Here is a 21,876-nt window from a genome sequence, read left to right as displayed (position 1 = left end):
TCTCATCCTCCATAATGCTCAGCCTCTTTGAGAAGAGGATGTAAAATGTTACCAGATCAGAACTCTCCACTCCCATTGCTGCCAGCATTGTGCATTATGCACTGAGAGCAAATAGAACCGATGTTGATGCTGCTTCTTATGGGGGAGATTTTCAAAGACAAATGAAAGTTGAGTGCTTAATTAACTCCCACTCATGCCTTTATAAATCTCCTGGTATGACATTAGCTTTGGCATGGTGTGGCATTGGAGACAGGGAGAACCAACATCCTGGCTCTGACCTGTCCTCATGGCTGCATGTGAATTGAGAGTCCTTCTGATGCATCATTAGAGAAGCTTCCTTACAATAAGGGGTGGAGGGGGATGGGGTTGGTGCTGTGGATGTGGCAGTCACTGCCCTTGTCAAGGCCCTCCCCAACTAGATGCACTGTTAAGTGGAAGAAGGTGGGAATATTCTAACCTGGTTTCCCCCGCCACATGGAAATTACTTTTATTTAAAAAGAGGATTAAATTAAAGGGATTTAACTATTTATATTGGGGGCAGTTTAGCAATGGTGATTTAAAAAAAAACAAACAATTTTCATGTTGTTATATGTAGATTCAGCAGGCATATTTGGATTAATTTATTACGCTGCCAAACCTTCACTGGGGCAGATAAGGTGGTTTTCCTCCTAGTCATGCAAACTCAGTTTAACTTTATAGTTTTGAAGATAGAGTACCACAAAGGTGCTTGTGTGCGTAACTGAAGCCTGCTTGACTGCACCACAAAGAACCAGGAAGTAATTCAGCCTGTGAGAGGAGTTTCTTATCTGGTATTTTTATTTCCGAAAACATCCGTAATGTAATTGATTACTGGAGAACAGTGTATAGCACTAACCTTAATGCACTCTGCTTTACTACATCAGTGAGCACTATTGGAGTTTTTGATGCCCTTATCCATTTCAGTTAGGAATATAAAAAACTTAATTCCTCATCCAATGACACATATAATGGTAAAGCTGTAGAGGAAATGTGTTACATGCAAGGGTGGTTTTAAACAGAGAATCTTAAAAAAATCCATAACTTGCCCCTTCACTATAGGTGGTGTTGTCCAGTCACATAGATGGCCTCTCACTGGATGTGATGGAGTTTCTAGAGAAAAACAGGGGCAGGGGCCTCACAAGCTCCCAAAACTTCTCAAATCCTTAAAATATCAGCAGGGGTCAATTATTCACCAACCCTTGCTTTTCAGAAACTTGAGAATTTTGATTCCAACTGCCCTTTTTTTTTTTTTTTTAAAAACCAAGATTCAGTTTAATGCTACGTCCCTTCTACCTCTATAAACATGTATTTCCTTGAAACTATGATACAGTAGCACTCCCAGACAGAATATCCATACTGTACCTCTCTCCTTTGGGGGGAGAAATGAAGTTCTTCTGAAAGAAGATCAGTAAAGCATGTCAGCAGGCTGGCGTTAAGCCACTCTAGAAGCCATGTGCATATTGTTTGAAAGGAAAAGAGCCACACCTGGCTTTGAATTCAGACCAAGAGAAGGTGGAGGACAGCTGCTCACCAGATATTTGCTCACACAGGAGTCCTTCCACTCTCTTTTGTTCAGAAGAGTAGGGTCAATTTACATAATTATTTAGTAAAGGTCTAGGCAAGAACATTTTCTGGAAGTGACAGTAGTAAGTTCTGGTTTCTATTGTGCCAAGATTAATTCCATGGCCTGCCAACATCTACAGGGAAAACTGCAAATTTATATCCTTCTTACCTAGATCGGAGCATTTTAAATTATGTTCCAGAATGCTGGAGGAAAATTCCCCCACTTACTAAACAGTGATCACACTTGTGAAAAATAGCCCTGTCTAAAACTACAGCGAAGTGAGGATTTCCAAAGGAAAGGCAACATGTTTCCTTGGAAGTTATTGTTGAATCTCTGTGCCTTTAGGGAAGCTAACATAAGGGGGCTTACCCTTTAGCTTCACTAAAGGCAAAAAGATTCAACAATAACCTTCCAAGGAAATAAGTTTGGATCATAAGTTCTGAGACAACATGCAAACTTTATGTAATTGTCACATTATCTCCCAAGAGATCACAAGTAGTCATGTGGGTGGATATACAGCTGATTTAAAAGCACCCTACCATTTCAGGGATTTAAATTATGAAGCAGATGTAACGGCTCCAGGGTTAAAGCTGAAGCTAGGTTCCCAAAACCTCAGAATCTCCCCCCCAGTTCCACAAAATGAGTTTGTGCCCTTGAAATTTCATATGCTACATCTCATCCCAGAACAGATGTTTTCCTGCGAAACTTGGAGGGTATGGGTGTTGTAAAGTTTCCATGAGTTCCTCCCCTTGTCTCAGAAGCCAGGGAGGCCCTCAGTTACAGCATGGAGGGGAAATTGGACAAAAAATAAAATGCCTCATTACAAAGCAATAAGCACAAACCACCCATGCAGGAAGGAGACCACAGGACAGAGTAAAGGGGCTAATGGGTACGATTCAGGCACTGGGTTTTGACTCAGAAGATCTGGGTTCTATTTCTGGCTCTATCACCGATTTCCTACATGACTGTGGGAAGTCACAATATCTGTGCCTAAGTTTCCCAAGTATAAAATGGGGTAGGGACAGTGACACTTCTCATGCCTCCTATGGGTGTTGAGGATAAGTCCATTAATGATGTGGGGTGCTCAGGTAATACTGCAGTGAATGCCATAGGGAAGTCTATAAACAACAGATAAATGCAAAACCAGGGTGAGATTAACACAGAATGTTCCGTAAACACAATTTAAGAGATTCTGTTAACGTTCAAACTACCCTTTACATGCAACCTGACACAGAGTTTACAAGGAAGCATTTTAACTTATCAGAAACATTTAAATAGAACAAAATGGGCTTCATGGCTTCCTTCCTGCCTACCAATTCTCTTGTTCCTAAGAGAATACAAACGAACATTAAATTCCACTTAGAGTCTTAGAGTATTAGAATATCACCACAAATAAAAAAGGAACAAAATCAGTCTTGGTGAAAGCCTTTCAAAAACAGACTCCACTCTTACATAGCATACGTGACTTGTGTTCTCTATAGAATGAGCACATCACTCCATGATTACATTTTATTTACCTTACTCATCATCTTTTTGTATTAACTAAACTCTCGAGGTGCCAGACAGAACTCCTGGGTTTCCCTCCTAGCTCTGCTACTAGTTCACTATGTGACCTTGGGTAGGTCATCACCTTTCTGTGCCTAGGTTTGCTCGTGTATAAAATGTGTGTAACATCTACCTCACAGGTACAGGCTTACTTGACTGTAAGACTCTTGGATGAAAAAATGCTATACAAGTGCACAGCAATATTACAGCACGGCCATTTGGGTGGCTAATGTTACTAAAACGATTCCTTGGGTATCGGCTTATGACAATAAATCAGCTGTGTCCTTTACATGCTATGAATCAGAATTGCTGTACTGAATGAACTGCTCCTTTTGTTGCAGGCAAAAGGAAAATTCCCTTGCAAAACATACATTTGCTGACTTTGCAAACAGGATCAACATTCGCACAAGGTTTTAAATAAAATCTCCTCTTAATTGCCTTCTCAAGAAAACAGCTGAATTTCTTTGAAGTGATTTCTGAGAGTAATGTGGAATCAAAATACAGCATGTGGGCCAGAAAAAGAGGAGCTGTGAAGAGGATAATTAGAAGCATAAGTCGTGCCAGGCAGGAAGCTAAAATGCTACAATAGTACACAGGACCATTTAAGCACTGAACACAGTCAGCTGATCAAAATAAACAAACAGTCTCCCTCTGCAGACCACTGACATTCTAGGACTTGCTCATCACAGCCACCCCACTTATTCCCACCCCCCCATCCCTTCCTGTTTTTCTCCAGCATCGTAATTTTTCTCTCCTGCTTCCCTGACTAATTTCTCTTTCTCCTCTTCCATTCATTGCTCTGCATGGTTTCAATCCAAGCACTCCCCACGCCCTTTATTTAGCCTGCCCAATTTCTAAATCCTCCCCTGCAACAACCTCTTTTCTTTCTACCTTCTCTCAAGCTGTTATACCACTGTCCCTCCTCCACCTTCTACTTCCCACCCATGAACAGCACTTTCATTCCCCTACCCTCCTATCTTTACACCTTCCTATCATTACTGCACTCTTGGCCACCTTTTCTTCCTGTGTCCCCTACTATGCATTCTCCTGTCCTGTCTTTCCATCTTTCTCACTCTTCAATCCCAGATCACCCATATTTTGTTCAATCTCTTCAGCAACCTGGCCTGTCACTGCTCCCCCTCAGGTATCAGCTGTCCACTACTTGCTTCTCATGACAAAGTGACAGTTCCATCCTGATCAAGACCAACACATCAGTCCCACCCCAACCCCATTGTGTCATCTAAGCTCTTAAGCTTTACTTAACATCTAATTCATTAATGAGAAATCCCTGCTAGAGTACACATCTCTCTGAACTATACCCTTCATCAGAATATATATTTTTGTACAGAGCTCTAACTGTATAAGGAGTTATAGTACTACTCTTGAGGTCGATATCTTTTTCCTGACAGAGACCTGGCATGCTCAAAGTCTGATCTCTTCTCTCCGTCTGCTTACAGCTACTTTCCCTAAGGTATATTTTATGAAAAGTCCCATGGATCTGGCCACCACAGGGAAACCTGAGTATAAATTTGCCTCACTCTCTGTGCACACTTACACCCGCTTTAATAACTCAAGCTTCCGCCAGCCGCCAACAGGAAGTTTTATAATCATAGCTGTCCTTAGCTTAATTACTCTCTTCAAACCAAAACCCTAGCCCAAGCAGAGTTATCATCCTCCCCAAAAGGGAGAGGTGCCAGAGACACCATGAAGTTAACTAGAGACTTCACTATTACTATTAATTTTAGGTAGAAGGTGCTCAGATACCATAGTGATGGGCAGCAGTATAAAATCCGAAAACATACACACAGTAAATAATGAATTGCATGGGGAGGGTCCATGCAGGTATATGGAGGTTCTCACATACAAGAGTAAGATGACACCCAATTAAACAAAGAAAAAAATGCAGTTTTAGAACTAATGGGAGGCAATATAGTCTCTATGATGTATAGCTAACTTCTGGAACTCACTGCCAAAAGAGATCCTTGAGCAAAGTAGTATAAAATCCGAGTCTACGAAAAAGATTAGACATGCGTCTATCTGTGTTTGTACAACATATAGCAAAATGGGGCCAAACTACCAGTCCATTGATACTCTAGGTACTGAGCTTAATGTTTGTGCTCTAAAGGTTTAAATAATTTAGAAAGTAGCTTAGTAGAAAATGACAAAGTATTACAGTAACCTCTGAGAGCGGACAATTTATTGCACTGAGTAATGTGAGAAGCAGGAAGGGGTTCTGTTATTGCCTCTTTCCAGTTAAATAAATAAATAAACAAACAAATAAATATTTTTGCCACAAGGGGAACAAAAACCAACCAACAAAAAACAACCAACCCAAAACAAAACAAAACGAACTCCTGGAGTAATTGACAGAAAACCTGATTTCTGGATTCTCAATAGAAAAGGGTTAAAAATAGACAGGAACAGTATAAATCTTACATAGACAATGAAATTAACAAAATAACCTATAAGAAGTCAAGGAAAATCTTTTGTCATCAAAATGGAAGAATGGAATGATAAAATATGCTCCAGAATGCTACCACAGCCTGAAACTTGATGGAAACTCAAAGCTTATTAAATTACTGCCACACAAGCAGTGTTGGAGAAATTGCAATGGGGAAGGGAACATAGAACATATGATTTGTTATTGCCAAAATATGCAGAGTTGCTGGCAGAAAATTATAAGTGCTACCCAATATTTCTCATTCTGATGATACTTTAAGTTATCCCAACAGGATATCATGTTAGGAAGAGACTAGCAGGGGTTCTCAAACTTCATTGCACTGCGACCCTCTTCTGACAACAAAAATTACTGCATGACCCCAGGAGCAGGGATGGAAACCTGAGCTTGTCCAAGTCCCACCGCCCTGGGCAGGGGGGGGCTGAAGCCAAAGCCCAAGGGCTTCAGTCCCAGGCAGGGGGACTGTAACCTGAGCCCTGCCACCCAGGGCTGAAACCCTCTGGCTTCAGCCCCGGGCGGTAGGGCTTGGGCTTGGTCCCCGTGCCCCAGCTAGTCTAACACCAGCCCTAGTGACCCCATTAACATGGGGTCACGATCCAAAGTTTGAGAACCACTGGACTAGAGGGAATACAGATACTGGGTATTCATTATGGAATAGGATTTGTTATTTTATTATTTAATTTTTTTAGGGTCTGTGCTTTGGTTTTTGGGTGTTCTGATTTTTATTTTAACATTGTTATACAAATATAGAGCAGGGGTATTATGAGAAAAGAAAATTATAAATATAAGATTAATACAGAAATTGGAAATGTCTACTAGTCTGATTTGTATAAAGGGTATGGATAGGAGATCTGACAAAAGGGACATTAACAAGTGTAATGAACTCTATTCACCACCAGGTGTCACTGTGGTAGCACAAAACTTACAGCAGAAAAGATTTGCTGCTCCAAAGAAGATTACTGAAATAAATTTCAGCAAGCACAAGACATGAGGTCTCTGGTTCACTAGGTGAGGGCCACAGGATCCCTGCTTCATGTCTGAAAGGGTACAAAGTATTTTCCTTTAGATAAAATAATTACCCCAAGCTTTTGCCCCCAAATTCCAGCCAAACATTGGGTATTCCAGAAAGCTCAGTTTACATGTGTGTGTACATGTATACACACTTCACAGATGTACCGCCCCATTCAGAAAGAGGCTAGAAGAAAAACTGCCAATAGCACACAAAAAGCCTGTTCTTGTGGTGTTTCAGGCCCGCTTGGCGGATGGGTAGACTTGTAATCTTAAGAGAAATTGTCTCAAGCATCCTGACCAAAGAGGTTCTGAAAGACCAGGGGTGCTATGGGGGTTGTGGGGATGCGGCAGCACCCCCAGGCTTGGGGTGGTTTCCAACATATACAGGGTTTACAGGGTTTGTTCATCGGCTTTCAGCACTCCCACTATAAAAACTGCTGTAACACCATCGTGAAAGCCTGAACTGAAGTTTGCCTAATAGCGGCAACATTCCCTTCAAGGTGCTCTGGTACACGCCACGCCACAGAACGATAAGCACCACATGGTTTCATTGACACCTCAGCCAACTGCTGCTAATTTTTGTTCCAGTTTAAGGAGCTGAAAAATACCACGTTGTCTCTAATAACAACAGTGCACTATCTCTACTATAGTTAAGGTTGAGCACTGCCTTCTACCTGAAGGTCAACTAGTCTAAGGGCCCTAAAATCCACATGGTGACTAGGTTTGTCAGGTATCTCATCTGGGATATGGTTGGCGGTCCAAATTTGTCACAGGAATTCTTCAGATACAGCCCCCTCAAATCCACTGTTCACCCATTTCTCTCTCTTTTTTTGTACATGCCTAAAGCTCAAACTACGGCTTTATTCCTCCCCAGACTGATCTCAGTCACTCAAGATTTCTGTCAGCGAGTACCTGGTACCCCCTGCCCCAATGGGGAAGTAATATTGAAAAAGTTAAGGGCAAGAAGTTTAGAACTCCAGATTGCCTTCAGATCACGCCAAGGAGAAGGAAGGGAAAGGGGGAGCACCAAGCTGTACCGCACAGGCTGTGAGACTGGAGACGACATTGGGGCAGTGGAGGAACTAACATACACCTAGCTCTAGGGCCATTTGGCCAAGGTAATTATTGCCAAGCAGCCGGAGGTGGAGGTACAAGAGGGTGCTGAGGAGATATTTTTATTAAAATCAAGGAAATTAAATGCTCCCAAACTTACTGAATGCAGAATTGAAGTTGCCCAGAGGTGCCTCATGCCCTTCCAAAATGTTGAGCTCAGCTGAACTCCAACCAGGAAATGAAGAGTTAAGGTAATGCAAATGAAAGCCTCTGAAAAGAAGAAAATATAAAGTTAAGATACACATCACCCCTTCATTGTTACCTTAACTCTGCCATCTTCAAGTGATGCTCCAACTTAGGTTTAGGTCAGGCATAGTAAACCTGGCCCATACTCAAACACAGTCTACACCCAAAAAAACCACCTCAAATTTGCTAAATGGTACCACCCCTCTATCCTGGCCCTTAGGATTCCTTCTAAGACACTGCCTTTACGTACCATCCCTAATCCCCAGAGACCAACCCCCATTGCAGAAAGACAGCATTGTGCACCTCTACTGACAACCTGCAAAATCCAGCACTGAAATGAAGCGTACTTGATTCCTCAAGATATACATACACCTCTCCTCATATCACAGTCACTGCTGTAGGCATGGAACTTGTAAGGAAGCAGTAGTTAGCAGTAAAGACTTATAAAGGTAAAGCAGACAGGAAAGGCAGAGACCCACATCTCTCTCCTTCCTAAACTGGGGGTTTTCTAGGCTGTGCAGTTCCCTGCCTGCATTGTATTATTCCCCAGCAAGGCAAACCATGTAAACAGGCTCTGTGGCTGTACTTTGCTTACTCTTCAAAGGCTATGAGCAGCTGTAATTGCCCACGGTTATAAGTTATCACACAAGCTCTTTCTAAGCAAGCACTTTTATACTTAAGGTGAAAGCATTACAGAGAAAAACACATTAAAAATCAATAAAAACTTACAGACATGCTAATTAGGGTAGTAGAGCTCACCCCCAACTCCAGCAAGGGCTCTGGTAGGTAGTGAAGCCTTCAAACCCCACACAGGGATATTCTTGTGGTTACAAGCTCATAACTTTTGTTTTTTGCTCAGAACAAGAATCTGCATGAGCCTTAGAGTCACTCCTTTATACCATTTGGGCCTTTTCATCCAGGGAATAGGCCATTTGTAGACAAAGCTCCCCTTTCCCCTGAGCAAAGCTTCAAAAGATGAGATCAGGAGGTGGGTATTTGCATTCCCCTCATCCCAAATATTTCCTAGGAAACCTACTCAACTAACAGTTGATTCTTTTCTTAGCCCATTGCTTTAAAGAAAAATGGGAGAGTCCTTTGAAACTCAAAACACTTCCCAAGGTTTATGTTAGTCACATCTTCTAGACAAGTGATATACAATTCCATACCACATACGTATTTGCATTTTTAATACAATGAGATCCTAGGTTAGTCCAGGATATTGCACGAACTTGCCACACCGTTCACAGGGACTACAAGAGCCCATCCAGTCTTATTCAGGTCTTTGAGACCTGAAGAAGAGCTCTGTGTAAGCTTGAAAGCTTCTCTCTCACTAACAGAAGTTGGTCCAATAAAAGATATTACCTCACCCACCTTGTCTCTCAAGAAAGGCAGAGATGTTTGCACAAACAGAAAAACCTCAAAACAAGATTCATGGGCATATTAACATCTCTTTGCAAATTCATCCCCAGTTAATTGCATTAAGTGCTGCTTCTAGACAGTACAAAAAGGCAACAAGGCGGCTTGTTGGGAATAGAAGTGCACACAGAAGAACATATAATGAAACATTTTGAAATTACCAAAGAGCCTAAGATCTCAAGCAATGCAAGTTATTTTGGATTCGATGCTGTCCTTCTGCGAGATGGTTACGCAGTGACATACACTTCCAAAGCACTGTCTGAAACCCAACAGAACTAGGCTCATATTGAAAAATAAATGCTGGCAATTAGTTTTGGTGGAGAGCAGTTTCATGAATTTGTTTATGGCCAGAAATTGGTCATGATAGAAACAGGCTCTCTCAGGGGGCGTCACTCACTGTCTGACTGGCGCCACCTCCTGGGCACACTGGGGATTAACTTGAGGCCAACGCCCCCATCCGTGACATGCAAACCATCATTGCATCTGCCTGTAGCTCCTCTCGCAGCCTCAGGAACTGCAGCACCCTGTTTGCGACTCAGCTCTCTGGCTGCGTTGCCGCGTTCCCGATTTCTGGGGGTTAGTGTCTCAGTCTAATCATCATGCCGCTTCCCCAGTGGCAAGTGGAGGGGTCGGGGGGGGAAGGGGGAACCCAGGTCCTCCCACTACTCCAGGTCTCAGCCCAGGGACTCTGTAGATGGCAGACACGTGTCGTGTCCCCTCCAACTGCTCAGTAGGTTTCCTTGGGCCACTTCCCTGTGGCTCAAGCACCTTCTTCACGTTTAGCTCAGGTGCTTACCTTGTCAGTCTCTGCAAGCAACTGCTCTGTCCATTGTCTCTCTAGCACAGAGGTGGGCAAACTACAGCCTGCAGGCCACATCAAGTCCTTGGGACCCTCCTGCCCGGTCCCTGAGCTCCTGGCCCGGGAGGCTCGTCCCTCCCCTGCTGTTCCCCCTTCCCTGCAGCCTCAGCTCACTGTGCTGCCGGCGCAATGCTCTAGGCGGCGGGGCTCTTGCAGAGCCATGGCCTGACCCGGTGCTCTGTGCTGCGCGGTGGCGTGGCTGGCTCCAGCCAGGCGGCACAGCTCTGGTGCGCTGGGTGGCATGGCTGTAGCTCGAGGCAGCGCAGTAAGGGGGCAGGGAGCAGAGGGGGTTGGATAGAGGGCAGGGGAGTTCAGGGTGGTGGTCGGGGGGGTGGGGATGTGGATAGGGTTTGCGGCAGTCAGAGGGCAAGGAACAGGGGGGTTGAATGGGAGCAGGGGTCCTGGGGGAGCAGTCAGGAAGGAGGGGGGGGTGAATGGGGTGGCAGGGGGCAGTCAGGGAGAAGGGGTGGTTGGATGGGACAGGAGTCCCAGGGGGGCAGTCAGGAATCAGAGGAGGGGTTGGATGGTGTGGCGGGGGGCAGTGGGTTCAGATAGGGGGCACTGGCCATGCCATGCCTGGCTGTTTGGGGAGGCACAGCCTCCCCTAACCGGCCCGCCATACAATTTCAGAAACCTGATGTGGCCCTCAGGCCAAAAAGTTTGCCCACCTGCGCTCTAGCAGGGTGAGACAGTCATGCGGCACTGTCCTGACTCCTTGAGCTCCCAAGCAGCAACTGACCTCAGCTCTGCCCTGCAGCTCCTTTAATGTGATCCTGCTGGTCCCAGATTGGCTGCTCCTTGCAGCCTCTCTCCTATTGACTGCACCCCATGAAGCCTCTTTGGGCCACTCGGAGGATTCACTGCCTCTGCTCCCTGCTGAGGTTAACCTTTTCTACATCTGTGTGGGGCCAACGCCTCATCACCCAAGCCATAAACCACTGGAAGTCACATTACAGAAACCATTGCGCAAAGCACCTCCTAGACTTCAGGAGATGCTCATGAAATTGCAAAAATAAATACTCATTAAAATGGGAAGTACAGACCCAGTCAGGTGCATTTTACAGTACTATTGAAAGCAATTTCACTATGAGTAGTGAAAGCAAATGACTCAGCCTTATAGGAGTTTGAAAGAGTAATTCTAGATGATGACCAGCAGAAAGCTTCCAAACATAGGAATTTATTGGAAATACTGAGAGGAAATTGTGACATGACTGGATCTTGTACAAAGGACAGTGTGTTATATCATCACATAGCACAAGGTTGGAAATGCTAAACATAATCCCCAGTGTTTGAAGTCTGATAACAGAGCCCACAATGTCCTGTTCTGACCAGGCATGAATGCTGCTAGTAAAGATAGGGTATCCAGAATGGGAAATATGCAATAATTATTGGAATCAGAATGCAAAAGCAGCACTAGAAACCACATCAGATTCTGCATGTGATGGCCTTAGTCCAAAGATAGCACAGTTTTATTTGAATAAAAAAGGAAATCTCTTCACTTTTTTTTTTTTTTGGTTTGCAATAGAGCCATTGCACAACATATGGAGTAACAATGCAGTAACACATTGTGAACTATACTTCACTTGCCATGAGATTTGAGATGAGCTGACAACAAATAGTGGCTCACAGTTCATGAGTAACTCAACAATTCATGCCTGACACATCCAGCCCTTACTAAGCAGCACAAATAGCAAAGTACTTGGAGCGGATTTAAAAATTCAGTTCTTAACTTTGTTAGCAGTTCGCAAAGTCCCTCACAATGATGTATTAGAGGCACTCATTTAAAGACACAAGGGCTGACAGACAAAAACTTCAGTTCAAACCTCACTGCCCTTGAAGGTCATTTCTACAGAAGGAATAGCATCTGGACAAAATCAAGGAGCACAATACTCTTTATATCTTAAGGACACCCAGAATGCTACTGACAATGCAGGTGCGCTGACAGAACTAACATCCACCCACCCACTGAATGAAAAACACCAGAAGCAGCAAACACAGGTTCCAGGTACAAAGCGAACTCTGCAGCTAAACGAACCACTACAGACGAAACTGTTCTGAGCACAAGCCGGGGGTCATGTGATCAGGAAAGCCAGAGAGAGAGTTGCTGACAGCTGAACCAGGAGACACAAAAGAATCCTCTCAAATGTCAGGGCAATTTCAGTCATTTACTCCAACCTCCATCCACATCATCTCTAATTTGTGTTTTATTCACTGGCTGTATTAAGTTTGACGTGGATGTTTTTAGCGGTTTTATTTATTTAAATAAAGCAGATGATTTAACTTCTGCCATGTCATGTGGAATATCACCTTTTGTAATCCTGACCATGGTCACATTGCTAGCATCAGGAACTAAAGGGTAGTTTCTTACCAGCACTTCTGTGTCTCTAACAACTTTTATTAAAAACTGCACTTAAAAATCCCTGGTGATTAACTGACAGGCACATCCAGTAAATGGGAGCTGTGATCCAAAAGGCATCTCTACCGTTTCTTCTTTGGGAAGAAGGTCTGGCTGATTAGCCACATGCACGCTCCCCATAGTGCTATGTGGGGCACAAGTGGCTGAATTGAGACAGAGCAGGAGTCCGGCAAAGAAGTCGACTGGTAAGGAAGTCATTTCTTCAGTTGCTCTATTGAGGCAAAAAGAAAAGGAGGACTTGTGGCACTTTAGAGACTAACCGATTTATATGAGCATGAGCTTTCGTGAGCTACAGCTCAAAGTGACTTTCTAAGTGTAGAGATACGTTTGTGCAAGATTATAAATTAGACACGCTCCCTCACAAGGGACAGTACTATGAATATAGAAATTTTGAGATGTGCCCTGGAAGCAGAGGTGGAGGACACAGTGTGTAGCTGTATACAGTAATTCACCACAGACAGTTTCCAGTTCGTTAAAAGTATTATTCCTTTCTCATTCATAGGTTTGTCATTTAATGAACCCCAAGAGTATTACATGGTGTCAGAAATGCTGAATGAGAAAGACTGCAGTCATTTTGAGGTTAACTCCTGTGTTTGAAACTGAAAGCAGAGGAAAGGGGAGCATGTATATGTATTTTATGAGCACAATAGTAACTTGACTTTCTTAAGAATTGAAAAAAAAACAGAAATTGATGTGTTGCAATCTCTGTCCAGTCTGAATGTGTCAGGCAATGCTGCATAGAACTGAAAAAAATTCTGACAGAGATTTGCATTGTATTTAGCAGTTGCAGGGGCAGAGGAGAAAAGCGATAAAGTGAAATCAAATATTTTTGCATGTTGTTGGGGAGGAAGCATTGGATATTTATAACAACTAAGTTTGAAGAAGGTGAAAGCAAGAAGTTACATACAATACTGACTAAATTTGAGGAACATTGCATGCCAAAAAGGAATGAGACTTTTGAGACACATTTTTTACATGCATGCAAAAAAATCAGACACCACCATACAGCAATATGTCACAAAATTAAGGAGTCTCAGTAAAACCTGTGACTTTGGTGACCTGGCAGTCTCTGGTCAGAGATAGAATCAGATGTAGCATTAAAGACAACGTATTAAGAGAAAGGCTGCTCCGTGAAGGAGATTTAACTTTAGAAAAAGCACTCCCAATATGCAGGGCAACAGAAACTGAAAGCACAAGTTAAAGAGCTGAATTCACGAGAAGGGGTTATTCATATACTAAGAACAAAATAATATAGCTAAAATAGGTCAAAACAAAAAGAGGAACCACTTGCTATGAAAACCACTGCTGGGGGGTGTGGGAGGAGGGGGAAAAAGACCGGGTACAGACAGGTGGAAGGTGTGGATCACAGCATGGCCCCAAACAGTGTTTCGCGTTTGGGAAACGGTCATAAACGTGGGGAAAATAATCATTTTGGAAAATGCTTCAGATCACAAATGCAGACAAGTGAAGTGCATTCAGCTGAAGATAACTTGATTGAGGAGTTTTACACAGACATAGTGGGATCAAGCAAACCGGATAAGAGGGACTGGATACTGCATATGACAATGAATGGAACAATTATTCCACTGAAACTGAACACAGGAGCTGAGGTTAATATTCTATCTGAACAAGATTATGAAAGACTGAAAATAAGACCCAAACTGGGCCCAACAAATATGAAAATAACAGATACACCAATGAAAGGGAAGTGCATTGTTAGCAGCAACTGTAAAAACACCATGTGCAGGCTCCCGTTCATTGTAGCGTCAAAGGAGGGGACACCAATTTTAGGCCTGACTGCCTGTGAAAAACTCAATCTGGTAAAATGGGTGCTCTCACTACAAGATCACATAGTGAACCTAGCTATGAGGCACTTATTTGGGTATATCATGATCAGTTTCAAGGGATGGACTGCTTGCAGGGTGAACATACAAACCATATACAGTCCCTCCAGTTATCCATCCATGTAGAAAGGTGCTATTAGTGGAAAAACTCAAGACTGAGCTTGCAAGGATGGAAGCAATCCAACTAATACAAAAACCGAGGAGCCAATGGAATGAATGAGTTCTCCAGTCATTCTGGAGAAAAATAACGGCCAGCTACACCTCAATAAGGCTACAAAAAAAGCCATTTCAAAACTAGCAACCAGAGAAGAGATTATGGCTCAGTTTGCAAATGCTCAATATTTCAGTAAATTGGAGGCATCCTGAGGATTTTGGCAGCTAAAATTAACTGAAGAAAGCTCAAAACTATGCACATTTAATACCTCATTTGGAAGATACAGATTCTTACGCTTACTCTTTGGCATAGCCTCAGCACCAGAAGTGTACCACAAAACCATATATAAGATGTATTAAAATATTAACATCAATCATCATCTGGAGCTCAGTGAAAGAGGAACATGATTGTAGACTTTGGGAAGTTTTGGATGGAACTAAAGCTGCAAATCTCAAACTAAATAGGGAGAAATGTGTTTTAGGACATACAGAACTGACTTTTGATGGGGATACTATTTTCAACAAATGTAAAACCTGATAAAAAGAAGGTTTCAGCTGCTGAAATGATGCCACGTCCCAGAGAAGACCTTAGAGAGATAGAAATGCAAGCCTATGTAGATTTGATTCTAAAGTCAATTCCTGTAGCTAACAGGAAACTGCAGCAAATAAGAGAGGAAAAACAGAAAAAGATGACTATCGGAATCCTAAAAGGAGTGATAATTAAAGGGTGACCTGAAGAAATAAGCAGTTGCTGTCCAAGTATAAGAAACTATTGGAAAGGCAAACATGAACTTACTGTGATACATGGGATGATTTTCAAGGGCAGCAAGATTGTAATACCAATGAGCCTCTGGAAAAAAATGCTACAGAAGATCCATGAGGGTCATTTAGGAATTGAGATGTGCAAACAACGAGCAAGGAAGGTGTTGTATTGGCCATGGATCAATCACAACATTAGTACTATGGTAGGAAACTGCTTTTCATGCTTTAAATACAAGCCACGCCAACAGGAAGAGCTGCTGTGACCTAAATCCAGTTCCTCAAAGGCCTTATGAGAAGGTAGGAACTGATTTATTTACCTGGCAATCAAAAGATTATTTAAATCACAGATTATTATTCTCTGTATTCAGAAATCAGCACACTGAACAGTACTAATAGTAAATCAGTGATGGCCAGCATTAAGGGAATCTTCTCCAGACATAGAATTCTAGATGAAGTCTTCAGCGCTAATGGGCCACAATTTTCCAGTGCAGATTTTAGACAGTTTGCTAGAGATTGGGGTTTTAATCAAATCCAAATTACCCCCAATCGAAGGGACTTCTGGAAAGGTCTATATGGATGGTAAAGCACCTTACAAAAAATACTTTTGATAGTGGGGGTGAGCTGTACAAAGAGTTACTGGTTTACTGAAGTGCACCCTGGAGAATGGCTCATCTCCAGCTCAGCTTTTTATGGGAAGAAGGACCAGTTCTAATTTACCAATCACTAATAATTTGCTGAAATCTCAGGACAATGAAACCACGTGAAAGAAGAAAGAAAATCAGAAGTGGAAGCAGAAATATGATTTTGACAAAAGGGCCCAGGATCACTCATCTCTTAACCCAGGTGACAGAGGTGTGATTCCTCAGGCCCACTCTAATACTTGAGACCAAAGGGGTACCATTAAAGAAGAGCTGTACCCAAGGTCTTCTGTAGTCCAGACAGACCAAGGGGACACATTTCAGTGTAATCAAAGGGATCAAAGAGTAAGTTCCCAAAACATTGACAGCAGATGTGGACTCTGGCATTTACCAACAGATTTATATCATTTATCATCAAGGCACAAAGGATAAACTGTCAAGGAACAAGAGAACTCGGACTCTAATGAAAGGCTGATACTGAGAAGATCAGAGCGGGAGATTAAACATTCCGAAAGACTCAGACTTGCTAACCTACCTGGAGAAGAAGTATTTGAGGAAAGTGAGTGGTAAAGACTCACTCCAGAGTGATGTGCTGGTAACCTCTTCCCTCTAGGTAGTAGACACATTGGGTTTATGGAAATGTACTAGATGGATTGGGAATTTAATGAATGTGTTATTAGATAGCTGTTAGCTGTTGATATACAAGATAACTGGGTTTTTTTAGGAGGGAAGATGTAGAGATGTTTGTGCAAGATTATAATTTAGAGACACTCTCTCATAAGGGACAGTATCATAAATATAGGAATTTTGAGATGTGCCCTGGAAGCACGGGTGGCAAAACAGTGTAGCTGTGTACAGCAGTTCACCACAGACACACACCAGTTTGAATAAAAGTTTCATTCCTTTTTCATTCATTGGTTTGTTGTTTAATGAACTCCAAGATTATTTCACTAAACTTTTCAAAATAAAGCAGAATATATTCATGTTTTATTTGACTTTTTAAATGCAATTATGCCAAGAGCATTCAGTGTAAAGCATTCTTAGTAATTCAGTTAAAATAAAGGGACAAAGGATATCAGAAAGCACTTCGCTTTGCAACAGGATAACCATCTCACACCTATTTTCCTAGAATCAGGACAGAAAAACAAAAAAATGCAATGTCATAACATAGGCAAATAATATTCAGAGAATATGGAACAATGGGACTGAGCTAAGAACAAAGAATCCCCTGGACAGGCCCAAAGCACATAATTGTCAGGTCAATCCCAAATGACTAATACATGATAAACATACATCCTTGTACAGGAAAGTGATGGTTTATGGGAAAAGAGTTATTCATAGTAGAAGGCTGTAGGACAAGCAGCAATGCCCAGATGCTGTGAAGAAAGGAAAAGTTTCTTTAATATCTGGTTTAAATGTTTATAGTAGTATGCCTGTTTGTGGTATTCTTAAAAGTTCCTATTTCTAAATTTCTCTAAGAAGGAGCTATAACTCCATGGAACATGGCAACAAGGGACATGGTAGAGGCTGTACTGCTGATCAATGCTAAATTCATGTATAGACTCTTCTTGCCAGTACAAACACTTATGCAATGGGTTAATAGGTGATATTCTGTAGGAGTACCTCCTCCCATACACAACCCCTAAAGGCCTCAGTCTAATATCAAGGAGTAAGAGTCCCTTCCAAGAAGGGAGGTCCACTTAGGCAAAACCATAGTGAGTAATGAGAGATCAATAAACAAGAGCACACAGGAGGGAAGAGATCGAACAATGTGATCATCTTCAGACTGCATGAAGGTGATATGATTCCCCATCAGGCTTCTGTTGGCCAGGTGACTTTTCCCTTTGTTTCTCATGATCTAGAATTGTCCGAGGAACCCATATCAAGGAGCTGGTAGCAGCTTCTTCACTTGATTCTACCCAGCTGGCTCCCCAGTGAAACCTCATATTATTAGCATATTATGGCCACTTTCCCTGGCTGGTTCCCCCCCACCCTAGTTTTAATCTCACTCTAGCCAGAACCGGCCTTGGTTGGCTGCATTCCTCTTTTCTTTAGACAGGTAAATACAGAGGGACTTGCAATTAAAAGATTTTAAAGGGACCTGAGTAAGGGAAAAGATCTGCTCAGAGTCCTGGGATTAGATGAATGCATACCTCCGACTGGTTGTCAGAGGTGCAGCTACTCAGATTTGGCTCTGCAATTCATGTTTGCAAGCACAAACTGCTCAAATAACAAGGGAGGCTTGGCCTCAATCCTTTTAAAATGTATCATTAAATATCTTGCCCAAGGTTACACAGGAAGTCTGTGGAAGAGTTGAGTCGAGGAGCAACGTTCCCTGACTCCTAATCCTCTGCCTTAACCACAAGAACATGTTTTTTCCAGGAAATCTGTTTCATAAAATGAACTCTAAACTGCTCAAGGGTAACACAAACAAATGCACACACCCTTTGCCTTGAAATACTTTCTTTCTATAGACCTAACTTGCATATTTTGGGGACAACTGTTCTTCTAAATAGTATTTTACATATTAGATACATTTTAAATATATACCGTATAGTATGTATATAAAGCATACATTTTGCTGGGGTTTCTGAGTCCTTTTCTAGTTGGTTCCCCCAAGAACTCAGTTCAATTCCAGTCTCATCACCCAGGTTCCTTTATTTGGCATACAGCAGTACTATGCTGAGTTGCTCAGACTCGAGCACAGGGAGAAGGTATAGGACATATCACACAGCAAACCTCTTTCTTGACATACATTTACACATTTCATTCCATTTATTATACATTACACAACACATTTTGCGATTGGTTTGGTCACTTTTTAGGAACCAATCGCTGTCAGCACACACTGTCCATGCACAACTTACTCTTTACCTCATCTTATCCATTGTAAATGGTTCCCTAGGTGTTCCCCCTTATCTTAGCTAGTACACACATTCTGCTTCCAGTCTGCTGATCCATTTACTGCCCTAATCCTGTCTTTCAAGAAATGAGGCCTCCCCCATGTCCAATTACACGTCAAGCCAGGCCTACATATTTAAAACCTACATATATTAAACTGTTTAAAAAATCTTTTTCAACTCAAGCTTGAAAAACTTAGCCAATCCCTTTTACCACAACAGGTAAGTCTACTTGCCAGGCCAAACAACAGTACGTTGGCTGCACAAGCCACACCCCAGTGCCAAGCCACATTCACATCTTCCCAGGCTCCTGCAGGGTAGGTGTACCCACTGTTTGGGTTCAAAGACTCCAGTCTCTAGCCTGGCAAACACTATGCCTCCAATTAATGTTGCCCCTCAACAGCACTCCAAAATAAAATAATGCTGCCCTTTATCACCGCTCCTCAAATAAATTAATGATGCTGCTACACACCACACCAAGTCAATTAGTATTCAAACAATTTTATGCTCCTCCCATAAAACACTAATTCTGAGCAGTACCCTCCATAGATCAGTTTGTGTTATTTCTCCTACAAAGTCCACAAAGTCATCTGCTCCGCAGAATGCTCTTTGTAGTACTCAGTCACATATGCAGAGTACTCTGTTGGGATAGACGGGTCTCACCCAGGTCCTCTATCCCAGGGGGTGAAGATGGCCAGGCCTCAAAGAACACTCTGCTCCTAGCAGTGGCAGACAGGACTGCCACGTGTCAAGTGTATTCCAGCTGCCAAACTGTATCCATATGCATTCAGCTGGGCTGTGGAGAAAAGCTTTAGTTCCTCCCTCAACCACTGGGGGCTGCTCAGGCTCCATATAGCCAGATGGCCTTTTTATTTCCCTCCTGTGAGAAGGTGGCAGCAGAAGCTGGTAGGGAGGGACACCAGAAGGCCAAGAAAAGGGATAGAATTGGGTAGGCTGTGAAAAACAATGGGGGCAGAGAAGTTAGCAAATATGCAAGTGATCTCATTTAAAACACTGCACAAAATGTCACGTTGCTGCATAAAACTTGACAGCGATGGGCCACTGGCCCTCTAGCTCCCCATCAGGTGTGACTCACTGCAGACTTAGGAAGACATCATTGAAAAGTTTAAACTCTGGTTCATGTATGGAAGGCTCTCTCTGCAACCATAAGGGCTAGAAACTTTGTTTAAAAATAAAAGCTTGGATTCTGCACAAGTTGATGCTTACCTGGGGAAGATTCCTGCTATGTGAGTGAACGGCTATTAAAGCTTATTTTAATTAAATGCTAACCCTTTTTATAAAGGTGCTCACTTAGGCATGCTAGGAATGCACTTCCAATTTTAGTGCACAGGGCCTTCCCCTTCAAAAGTGATCTTCAATAATTATTGACACGAGCGGTGGTGGTTATTAATATTACAGAGGCAGCTAGAAGCTCCAACCAGGTTGAAGCCTCATTTTTGCTTGCTACTATGTTAAATATAGTAAGAGATGGTCCCTGCCCTCTACAGCTTCAAGTCTAAATAAATGAGAATTATCTCCATTTTAACAATAATATCACTATGTGACAATTCCTCAAGTGACTTGCCCAAAATCACTCCAGAAGGCTGTGGCAGAGACAGGACAGGAGTCCAGTTCAGAAGGTTTGGCCAGTTTCTGGCCCTGCCACAGGATTAATGTTTGACAGTGGGCAAGTTGCTTAACCATTTCATGTTGCAGTTCCCTATCTAAAAATGAGACTGCAAAATCAAATATCACATGTTAATTAGGGTGTGCTTGGGGGCATGAATATGAATATTTTTGTTTCTGCTTCTACTTGGCATGCATGGCCAATTTTATTGCAATTAATATTTTACTATCATATAGTAAAACTGCATATTAAGAAAATCCTATACTACACCTGTAAAACAGCAAAGAATGCAAGTGATCTGATACAAATTTCAAACCAGTGTTGTGCAGTATGTAACATTCCTTTGGTTGTGCATTAGTATAAAAATAAATAAGAACATAAAATTACCTAGCAGCTTGCAATCTGAAGACAACCTCACTCATTGGGAATAGATTACACAGCACCAAACCAGTTTTGCAATACTAAAAATAAGCAAAACTTAAGTGAAAAAGGGGAAGAGAGCGGGGATAGAGAAAGGATATCGTGGAGAAGGACAGGAGATCTGGATTCTAATTCCTAACTTGACATGCTATGAAACCTCGGACAGCCACTTCACCTCTCTCTGTCATATGTGTGTGTACATATCAATTTTTTCGAGTGTTTTAGACTGTTGCCCATCGTAGTATCTTAGTGTCTTCCATGTGAAATAAAAAGCAACACTGAAGACTCTGGTAGACTCTGGCACATCTCCCTTTTTGAGGTTAAAACTGACCGGGGCAGGGATTTGTGTTATTTTTTGGTTGGTAAGGATTTAATGAGTGGGAGGAACAGTGGTGTGAGTAAAAAGAAAAGGAGTACTTGTGGCACCTTAGAGACTAACCAATTTATTTGAGCATGAGCTTTCGTGAGCCACAGCTCACTTCATCAGATGTTTACCGTGGAAACTGCAGCAGACTTTATATACACACAGAAATCATGAAACAATACCTCCTCCCACCCCACTGTCCTGCTGGTAATAGCTTATCTAAAGTGATCAACAGGTGGGCCATTTCCAGCACAAATCCAGGTTTTCTCACCCTCCACCCCCCCACACAAATTCACTCTCCTGCTGGTGCTAGCCCATCCAAAGTGACAACTCTTTACATAATCAAGTCGGGCTATTTCCTGCATAGATCAAGGTTTTCTCACATCCCCCCCACCCCCATACACACACAAACTCACTCTCCTGCTGGTAATAGCTCATCTAAACTGACCACTCTCCAGGTTTAAATCCAAGTTAAACCAGAACATCTGGGGGGGGGGGGTAGGAAAAAACAAGAGGAAACAGGCTACCTTGCATAATGACTTAGCCACTCCCAGTCTCTATTTAAGCCTAAATTAATAGTAT

Source organism: Caretta caretta, chromosome 3 (genome assembly GCF_965140235.1).
Source record: "Caretta caretta isolate rCarCar2 chromosome 3, rCarCar1.hap1, whole genome shotgun sequence".
In the NCBI taxonomy this organism is placed as follows: Eukaryota; Metazoa; Chordata; order Testudines; family Cheloniidae; genus Caretta; species Caretta caretta.
Note: the sequence above shows the minus strand (reverse complement) of the source record.